The 10670-nt window shown below is 40.6% G+C and overlaps 1 long non-coding RNA gene across 2 annotated transcripts; it reads left to right on the top strand.

The window, feature by feature from the left end:
- Nucleotides 1-1890: 1890 nt before the first annotated feature.
- On the top strand, nucleotides 1891-8806 carry LOC128705824 (uncharacterized). Of its 2 annotated transcripts, none has more exons than XR_011391174.1 (2): nucleotides 1891-2414; nucleotides 2730-8806. It is a non-coding gene; the product is annotated as an uncharacterized lncRNA (long non-coding RNA). The 2 variants fall into 2 exon arrangements; XR_011391175.1 differs by having other exon boundaries at nucleotides 1891-2420.
- Nucleotides 8807-10670: the final 1864 nt, after the last annotated feature.

The following is a 10670-nucleotide window of genomic DNA, read 5'->3' as shown; positions in this document are numbered from 1 at the left end:
GGTGGGGGTCGACCCGGGGGAAAAAATTGACCTAATTTGCGAAATGTTCTGCATAAATAGGGTTTTTATATAGTAGACATGGCCCCCCCATACCCATCACAAAACTTTTTTAGTCCATACCCCGTTTTTATGAAAAATTTTGCTGCATACCGCTCAAAAACCCGCCCCTTTGCCCGAGCGCTAATTCCCCCCGGCCCCTCATTGCGCGGTTTTTCCCACCAGCCCCCCTAACATCCAAGCATTCGTTTTAATTACAGTTTTTTTGGGTTTTTTGCAAATAAGTGACCAGGGGCCCCCAAAAAGCCAACCAAACCCCTCAGCAAAAGGGGTGAGTTACTATAGAGATAAAAAAAGATCATTGTGTTGAAAGTGGAGGGGTGTCTCAGCCCGGGTTTGTATAAAAACCCCAATAAACCATCGCATTTTGGGGTACAGCGCTGCTGTTGTCCACCGCGCTCTGCTGCTGCCTGTCAGCTGCTGCTGCTACTGTACCACCCAGCTGCTGCTGTATCCGCTGCTGCTGCTGCAGGAGGCTTGCTGAAACCAACCCTCGCTGCTGCGAACCTCGCTGCTGCTGGACCTCTGCTGCTGGGGGCCTGTCGGTGCTGCTGCTGCTGTACACCGTTGGGTGGCTTATTGAGAATCAAAAATTAACCCCAGGGGATTTCCCCCCAAGGAAACCCCAAAATCATTTTTGAAGACTTTTCCCTTATTTCCATTGGGGTTTAATCTTTTTCCCCCCAGGTTAAACCCCACCAGTCGACTAACACCCGGTGAACAGGAAAAATCCCTGGAACTAGTGCTCATATTGGTGAATTTAAAGCCAGAAAAGGTTGGTTTGAGATTTAAATGAGGGCATACACAGTGATAAGGCCTGTTCTGGAAAAAAATGCCAAACAGGACCCAGTCTCAGGGGGAAAAAAGGCCCCCCCAACACAGTGTCTCATCAGTCATTTGGCATCTTAATAAAGGAAAGTTCATTTTTTCCCATTTAGTAAATAGTACATACTTATATTATCTTTACTATTACAAAATTATTTTCCTTCTCTTTGTGTGTAGGAAAATGTATATTTCATGTGGTAAAAATTTTTTCATACTTTTGGGTGTCTTGCGGATTAATTTGTTTTCCCATTACTTTGGGGAAAATTCATTCGAACCGATCTTTTCGCATAACTGAGCCTCTTCCCCGGATTAAAGTGCTTCGGGGTCCACTGTATGATTGATGTCAGCTATGGTCTGTATCCTTGCATATGTACAGTGGCCCCCTCTTTGGGGCCCCGACTCAAACGCTCCCAACTCGAGCAATTATTTTGGTATTTTTGAAGTGTTTTTGTAAGTGTTTTTTTTGGGGTCTAAAAGCAAATTAATTTAAATAAATTTTCCCATGACAATTGTCCTAACCATCTAAAGTCAAAAAAAGTACCCAAAAATCTCTGATGTATAATTAGTACCCAAATGTCACCTTGTTTTGTCCCCCTAAGTATTAAAAGTAACAAAATAAGTACCCATAATTCATCTTGTACTAATTAACCCATAAAGTCATCTAAAGTACAAAAAAAATACCCATAATGTATTAATGTAAAAAATAGTAAACCATAATGTCATCTAAAGTACAATTATCCATAATGTCATCAAAGTAAAAATAGTACCATAATGTCATCTAAAGTCAAAAAAAAATACCCCTAATTCATCTATGTACTAATTATAATAATGTCATCTAAAGTACAAAAAAGTAACCCATAATGTCTCAATGTACAAAAAGTAAATAATTTTCTAAGTACAAAATTAACCATAATTCATCTGTGTACTAATTAATTTCCCCTAATGTCTCTAATGTACAAAAATTTTTATATTTTTTTTAACATCACCATTTCCCCAAGGGGTAAAAAGAATGTATTAATAAGTAAATCCTTTGATTGACGGGGCAAACTACATGACTCACGAAATCATAATAACACGATTGCAAACGAACTATTGAATAAGTGGGATCTGAACCCATGGCCAGTGAGTGGTAAAACTCCAGGCCAGTGTGTAACCACTGGGCCAGCTGGCCAAGTGTCTCACACACTGGCCTGGAGTTTTAGGACTCACTGGCCATGGGGTCAAACCTATTCATTCTGTGGTTTGGTCAGCTTCATTCTTTGTATTACAGTTTTTCTTTTTTTGACATTGTTTTGTGTATGTTTTCACTGAGCAGTTGTGAGACATGCTTGCCTCTACTTCCAAAGCAATGATTGTAATTATGATCATAATTTTTAAAGGGGTGGACCAGTAAGCCAGCAGAAGGCCTCAGTCAGATGACCAAAAAGTTCCAACGGCGGGTCACCATATGACTAAGACTCACTTCAGGAAACACTTGTCCTGTTTCCTGGCAAACCTTACCTAACCCAAGACACACATCTAACAGTGGCTGAGTAAGGGTATGCTAGGTTATTTTAAGTTGGGCTGAGTGGGTTTCATTTGGTTAGGTTACATTTTATGCATTTGTATAACAAAATAATAGAGAATAAAAAGGCACAATAATATCTCAACTGTAAAACAAGCTTAAAATTGCACAAGTCAGACTATAAATGGCCAAAATTCACTGAGTATCAGGCCAAGTTTTTAACCTATTTACTCCTGTGTTACATTCATCACCTATCATTCTGTAACTTTAACACTAGTAGCTGTTGTATTATACAATTCAATATTTCTAGATTCAGTATCTTGACAATAAGTTTATATTTCAGAAACAACTTCAGTAAAGAAGATTGAAACCCTGTGAACCCTTATTGGAGAGCTGTGTTAATCTCTTGCAGATAATGAGAGGTGGAGACACTCCACATCCTTCTCATGTATAATGAAGCAGTACTGCTGTAATGCTCTGACTGATGAGCAGTATTGCTGCCAGCAGGAAGAGCTGGCACATCTGGCCAACACTTGTGCTACATACTTGGAGTCCAGCAGAAAGTAAGCAGTTGCTCTGAATAATACAGACACACTTCATTAACATGGTGCTCGCTTTACAACGCCTTGCTAATACACTTCTTTCCAATTATATTTGTGTTTATTATTTTTCAGTGCTTGCCTTGCTATTTATAACAACATTATCAACTAGTTGTTGCTGTTTCCTTTAATCTGCTTCTTTGTGTAGATCAATAAACATGTTTTCATATATGTTTTAAAGTCTACATATTTTTTTTAATCTTTTCATTGCATTTCAGTGTGTTTCACTTCCACTAACTTGGGATTGTTGTTTTCATGTCTAGTTTGTTTTCCCTGACATCTCTTAGACTGGTTAATTTGTTTCAGTGGTGAGTCAGTGTGTCTGGGATAGTTTGTTGGCATGTGATGATTTTACTTAGCTCATCAGTTGTGCTAGTCAAGGTTTTAAGTGCAGTCATTGTAGGCTTCACACAGTCATTGTAGGCTTCATGCAGTCATTGTAGGCTTCACACAGTCATTGTAGGCTTCATGCAGTCATTGTAGGCTTCATGCAGTCATTGTAGGCTTCACACAGTCATTGTAGGCTTCATGCAGTCATTGTAGGCTTCACACAGTCATTGTAGGCTTCATGCAGTCATTGTAGGCTTCATGGAGAATTTCAATTTTTTTATTCAAGCTTTTTATTTTCAGTTGCTGGTCACTGATGAAATGAGCCAAAGCTAACTCGCAAAGTTGTAATAACACGATTCTAAACAAACCATGAAACAGGTAAGGTTTGAACCCATGGCAAGTGGCCTGGAGTTTTAGAACTCACTTGTCATGGGTTCAGACTCCATCTACTCTGTTTCTTTTCAGCCAAAACTGAGTTGTCTTGAAGAGCTTCATCAAAACTCTCAAGGAAGTTAACAGGTGATTTTCTTTGATTGGACGTTTTAGTTGTGGTTGAGACTTGGTCAGTTGAAGGGAGCAATGACGGAGGCATCAGCCCTCAGGCTATTGAGGGAAGAAGTTGTTAAAGAGAAACTTGTTCACCTGTAGTAATCGACATTTTGCAATTATTGTTGCTCCTGGTTCTCTTATGTCTTTACCTGTGGGATATCTGATTAGTGCTTGAGGGCAGTGTAATGATCACCTCCATCTGTTTTAATAAAGATGCAGCTTTCCAGGCAGTGGAGTTGCAGTCAGGTGGGTGATTTAAAGCAAATACTTTAATTTTGATTGCTCTTGGCAAAATTTGGTTTATTTTCACAGGTTTTTGCTTTAGGTTTCCATATCCCTTGTTACTAAATGACTCATTGTTGGACCATTCTAAGAAACCTGGTTGATAATAATAATAACAATGTCCAAGTGTGAGCAGGTTAATATTTTGTGAAGGGATTCAGAAAACCAGTTAGCTGGACTTGAGTCCTGGAGGGAGATGGGATATTTGCTGTTTGGAGTGACATCTGAACTGTCATATCTGGGCACTTCTGCAAAGACACTGATGATGTGTGAATGATATTGAAAGTGTTGAATGATGGTGAAAGTTTTTCTTACTTTCTCTTGGGTTCCCCGGCCTTGGTGGGAGACGGTCAGCGTGTTAGAAAAATAATAATAAGAATAATAATCTTTATTTCTACAAGTACATGTACAAGATATACAGACCTACCTGAAGAAGCTGAGTAGTGGAGCAAACACCTGAGCTTCCCCAGCCACTGCTCCATTTTGTTGTTCTCAAAGAAATTATTATATCCTGTCCAGTCCAATGTGTCTGCCACTTCTAACTTCTACTTCCATTTGCATAAATAAATCCACCTACTGATTTGGACTATTAGATTCTCGTTTTAGCTATGAGTCTACCTTGACACAAGTTTGCTCTCATATTTATATTTTATGCATACCATGGTATCACCATCTCTGTCATACATGACTACTTATGCTCTATCTGCATTCAGGATGTTTCTCAGACTTGCTGCACCTAACATACAACTGGCATTTCCAGACAGTCATTTGTTATATATACCTGAATTAACACTGTGGAATGGTTGTCCTTCCTTAAATGATCATTTTCACTCAATCTTTTGAAGAATGTGCCAGAGATATCTGCAACCAGTTCAAACCCCACACATGTCTGTTATATGTATGCAAACAATGTGGCTAAAGTTGTACTTAACTGGTACTCTGTGGCCTGGCTGGCAAAACTCTCGCTTCACACACGGAGGGCCTGGGTTCGATTCACGGCAGGGTAGAAACATTTTGACACATTTCCTTACACCTGTTGTCCTGTTCACCTAGCAGCAAATAGGTACCTGGGTGTTAGTCGACTGGTGTGGGTCGCATCCTGGGGGACATGATTGAGGACCCCAGTGGAAATAAGTCAGACAGTCCTCGATGATGCACTAACTTTTTTGGGTTATCCTGGGTGGCTAACCCTCCGGGGTTAAAAATCCGAATGAAATATCTTTATCTGGGTACAACCCACCCAGAGATAAGTGTTAAATCTCCTAGTAATTTGGCTTTCCAGCAAAGTACAAATGTTCTTTTGCAACAACAACTAACACTCTTCCCCTCAGTGGTGGGTAACACATTACCTCAGTAGTTCAAGGAATCATTCCACATATTTCTCTACAAGTCCAATTTTCAAACAGGAATGCAACTTTCACTGTTTACAAGAGGAAAGGCGCATTGTATGGTCATGATGTGATGTTATCTACTTGTGTTATCCCAGTACACAGCAGCTTCCAGGTGTTCCTGAAGTCTACCTGGAGAGAGTTCCAGGGGTCAATGCCCTCACGGCCCGGTCTGTCACCAGGCCTCATGATGGATCAGGGCCTGATCAACCAGGCTATTGCTGCTGGCTGCATGCAATCCAGTGTACGAGCCACAGCCCGGCTGGTCAGGTACCGACTGGAGGCTGGGAGCGTGGTGTGGGTGGCAGGGGGGATGGTGGTAGGTCTCCCCCATTGACTCAATGGCGTAACGCACCGCAGGTGACCACGCGCTCAAAATTTTTTCCCCTCCGCGAACCGTGTTAAATTAATTTTTCGACATGTTACATAAAATTGTGTCACAATTCCTCAATCGTGCTATAACCAAATCATGCCAAATAAACTCATGTTAAATGATGGTCTACTGTATATTGAGTGTAAGTTTGTTGGTCGTCATCCAGTTTGATATTTTGTGTAGCTTGCTGTTTACAGTGTTACTAAGTACAGCCAGGTTTGGGTGGGAGAAGACGTAAGTGGTGTCATCTGCGAATAGATAAGACTTCGTTCGGATTTTTAACCCCAAATGGTTAGCCACCCAGGATAACCCAAGAAAGGCAGCGTGTCATCGAGGACTATCTGTCTTATTTCCATTGGAGTCCTCAGTCTTATCCCCCAGGATGCAACCCACAACAGTCAGCTAACACCCAGGTACCTATTTGCTGCTAGGTGAACAGGACAACAGGTATAAGGAAATGCATCGAAATGTTTCCACCCTACCGGGAATCAAACCCAGGCCCTCCGTGTGTGAAGCGAGAGCTTTGCCAGCCAGGCCACAGGGTTTAGGGAGTTGCAATGCATTTGAGAGGTCATTGATGTAAACAAGAAAGAGTAGAGGACCTAGGACATTTCCCTGTGGCACTCCAACAACTATAGGTTGAGTATTGGAGGTCATTCCATTTGTGTATGCTTACGGGTGTCTACCACTAAGATAAGATTTTAGGTAATTGAGAGTGTCCTCTGATGCCATAATGCTCTAGTTTTAGGTACAAGATATTGTGGTCTACTGTATCAAATGCTTTCCGTAGGTCTATGAAGAGCCCTAGAGGATGTTCATTTTTTCAATTGTTGTATATAGTAATTTGAGCATCTGAATAATTGCATCATTTGTACTTTTTTTTTTGGCCTGAACCCAAACTGGCAAGGGTTCAGTATGTTATGGGACAGGAGGTAGGAGTAGATTTGTGGTAAATAATGTGTGTGAAGTGTATCAGCAGTGTTTACATATTCTCGTCGCTACTTTTCCTCCTCCTCAGCTTCATGCTTCTTACTCATATTTTTAAAACTGAAAATTTGGTTTATTTTCACAGGTTTTTGCTTTAGGTTTCCATATCCCTTGTTACTATTTTTTATTTTTTTTATTTAAAAAATTATAAATATGTATTTAGTAGTGCATAGTTACAGAAGCATTATGGTCGTCAATTTCACAGCAGTGAGATGGAAACAGCTCCTTGGGTCATTACAGTTCTTAAACCCAACAACAACATCAGCGATAACCTGAGGGTTTTTTGTATTTTGATAATTTTTTTCAATTTGGAAAGGGATAGCTTGTGTTTGCAGGTGACTGTGGTTGTGGTAGAGGTATGTGGTAGTTGTGGGAGGTGATAGCAACATAACTATAGTATTAATCAATGGTCGAGTGTATTTTAAACATTTGTCTCCATTTTGTGCTCAAAGAATATGAAACAGTGTTACATTTTCTACATTGGCTTCAATTTCAGCTCAAAAATAAAAATATGAAGTAATTGTTACAAATAACTTAAAATAGATTTCCATTCTACATTCATATATGGTTCACTTACACAGTCATCCCATGAAAAAGCTAATCAATAATACAAAAAGGGAATAGAAAGAAACATAAAATGGGTACACACCACACATGCATACATTGCTGTGAATTAAAAAATTGCTGCATGCTATAATAAGGTACTGTGCATGTCTTGCTGTAAGTGGGTTCACAGTCCCAGCAGTTAATGGTCCAAGGAGATCAAGGTCAAGAAAAGGTGTATCTCACTTGTCACACCTGGAGGCAGTAACGCTAGTACTGTGAGGCACTGGCTACACACCATATACAGCCTCTCCTCACTTAACGATGAAGTTCCATTCCTAAGACCACATCAGTAAACGAATTCGTCACAAAGTGAGGAGCACACTATAATGGTAGTGGGTTTGTGTCAACCATCTTTGATATTGTTTTAATATCATCTTTGCACCATTTATAACATTTCTGGTATATTTTTAAACATTTGTACAGTAGTGTATATTGTAATAAAAAGAATAGAGGAAATCAGCTCTAATATTATTTAGGCATGCATACTGATCAGAGTCCGTTGTAAGTCTGAGGCGTCGCTAAGTGAGGAGAGGCTGTACTTCAGACATCCTGCCGTGAAAACCCTCTGTAATTCTCTCTTCTCTCCTTGTGATGATTCCCAGTGCATGGCAGTTAGCCAGAGGCAACTGCACTGCTCTTACAATTATCATTAATAAAATCTTTATTAAATTATTCTGTAAAGTGCTTAAAAACTACGATGTTGTCTGTTGTAGTAAAAAAATATAGAAAAATATTTTTAAATATTTGCAGTTTACATATCTGTGATAATGTTGATGTTGGCAAGCATGAGATGCTTTATTAATATGGTGCTTTATTTCATCAGTCAGTTTTAATACAGGGCTCACCAACTCACCAATTTTTACAACTGCCACTGTGCATTTACAAGATAATAAGACTCAGTGTGCAGTTTATCGCATTTTATTGAGAATGTTCATGTAGCAGGGACCTTATCACTACAGTGATAAAGCTCTTGGTAGACCAAACATCTTTACAATAAGACACCATCATCCACATATTGCTGAAGAATTAGACTTTTGCAACAGTTGGGAATCTTTATTGTGGGATATTTTCACAATATGTTGCATATGTGCCTTAATTCTTCAGCTTGTTACTTTTCTAAACCATTTACATCATAGCATATACTGTGTCTTGTTAAACATACTTGTCAGTATATAATAGCATTGATTTGCAACATGTACAGATAACCTGCATATACAAGAGACAATCATATGGCAGTGTGACTTAGACCAAGTCACAGTGTCACTTGTAAATGGTACAAGTCAGACCAAAATGTCATCATAAGCTTCTCTCTCCTATGTGCTGGTTATTTGAGTATTGTTCCTTGTGTATTGTACCTTTTGGTTCTTTATGCAATATGCACTTACATGAACATATTTTTGTACTATTGTTTTATGTAGGAACATTTGGTTACAACTTATTTGTAAGTTAGAGCAGTGTGACTCCAGAGGTTGGGGAGTCCCTGGTTTTGCTTATATGTGCATCATCAGAATTGATTAAGCTAGATGAAATAGGGTAATGATGATAAATATGAAGACAAATACGCAAGTTGCTGAAGCAGTTTTGATTGGGTCAGTATTTTGATATGAAATAAAAGATCTTCAGAGAACGAAATGTTGTTCAGTTAAAAGTTTGTTCAACTATTTATGTTTTCTTAAAGTTATTCAAGTTCACTGTTTAACTTAATTACATATTTTGGTTGGTTAAGGGTTTAAATTTCAAATACTACTAAGGTAGATTTTTAGCATGGTGGCTGTAAAGTTTCATCGATCCCATTGAAAATGTTTATGGGTTTTTAAAATATTGAACTGAGTTGCAGCCCAGTGTGCACTGAGTTGCAGCCCAGAGTGCACTGAGTTGCAACCCAGTGTACACTGAGTTGCAGCCCAGTGTGCACTGAGTTGCAACCCAGTGAGTTACAGCCCAGTGTGCACTGAGTTGCAGCACTGAGTTACAGTGTGCACTGAGTTACAGTGTGCACTGAGTTTCATCCCAGTGTGCACTGAGTTACAGCAGTGTGTACACTGAGTTACAGCACACTGAGTTAGCCCAGTGTGCACTGAGTTACAGCCCAGTGTGCACTGAGTTGCAGCAGCACTGAGTTGCAGCCCAGAGTGCACTGAGTTGCAGCCCAGTGTGCACTGAGTTGCAACCCAGTGTACACTGAGTTACAGCCCAGTGAGTTACAGCCCAGTGTGCACTGAGTGCACTGAGTTGCAGCCCAGAGTGCACTGAGTTGCAACCCAGTGTACAGCCCAGTGTGCACTGAGTTGCAGCCCAGTGTGCACTGAGTTGCAGTGTGCACTGAGTTACAGCCCAGTGTGCACTGAGTTACAGCCCAGAGTGCACTGAGTTGCAACCCAGTGTAGAGTTGCAGCCCAGTGTGCACTGAGTTACAGCCCAGTGTGCACTGAGTTGCAGCCCAGTGTGCACTGAGTTGCAGCCCAGTGTGCACTGAGTTACAGCCCAGTGTGCACTGAGTTGCCCAGCCCAGTGTGCACTGAGTTACACCAGCCCAGTGTGCACTGAGTTGCAGCCCAGGGTGCACTGAGTTACAGCCCAGTGTGCACTGAGTTGCAACCCAGTGTACACTGAGTTGCAGCCCAGTGTGCACTGAGTTGCAGCCCAGTGTGCACTGAGTTACAGCCCAGTGTGCACTGAGTTGCAGCCCAGAGTGCACTGAGTTGCAGCCCAGTGTGCACTGAGTTGCAGCCCAGTGTGCACTGAGTTGCAGCCCAGTGTGCACTGAGTTGCAACCCAGTGTACACTGAGTTGCAACCCAGTGTGCACTGAGTTGCAGCCCAGTGTGCACTTGCAGTCACCCCACTCCTGTTACAGCTAATACTTCTGGTCGCTGTCTCACGACATATCAGAGCTCATTCTAGAGTTTATATGGCCAGTTGCTTGCAGACATAGACTGGAGTTTCTGATTTACTATAATACGTATTAACAACGTTAGCCAGTGCATGTGTGGATAATGTGATCTAGTCAGTCAGGAGTGGTAGTTGCAACTCTCAACACCTCTCATAGTACCTATTGATATTAAGTAATAAAGCTTCTTAATTGCCTCAAGAAATGTTCATGATTTATAAAATGTGCTTGTATAATTGTAATTTGTATATTTTGATGCAAATGAACTTGTGTATGAAGAT

This window comes from Cherax quadricarinatus, unplaced genomic scaffold (assembly GCF_038502225.1).
Source record: "Cherax quadricarinatus isolate ZL_2023a unplaced genomic scaffold, ASM3850222v1 Contig418, whole genome shotgun sequence".
Taxonomy (NCBI): domain Eukaryota; kingdom Metazoa; phylum Arthropoda; class Malacostraca; order Decapoda; family Parastacidae; genus Cherax; species Cherax quadricarinatus.
This window is presented reverse-complemented; position numbering and strand designations above follow the sequence as displayed.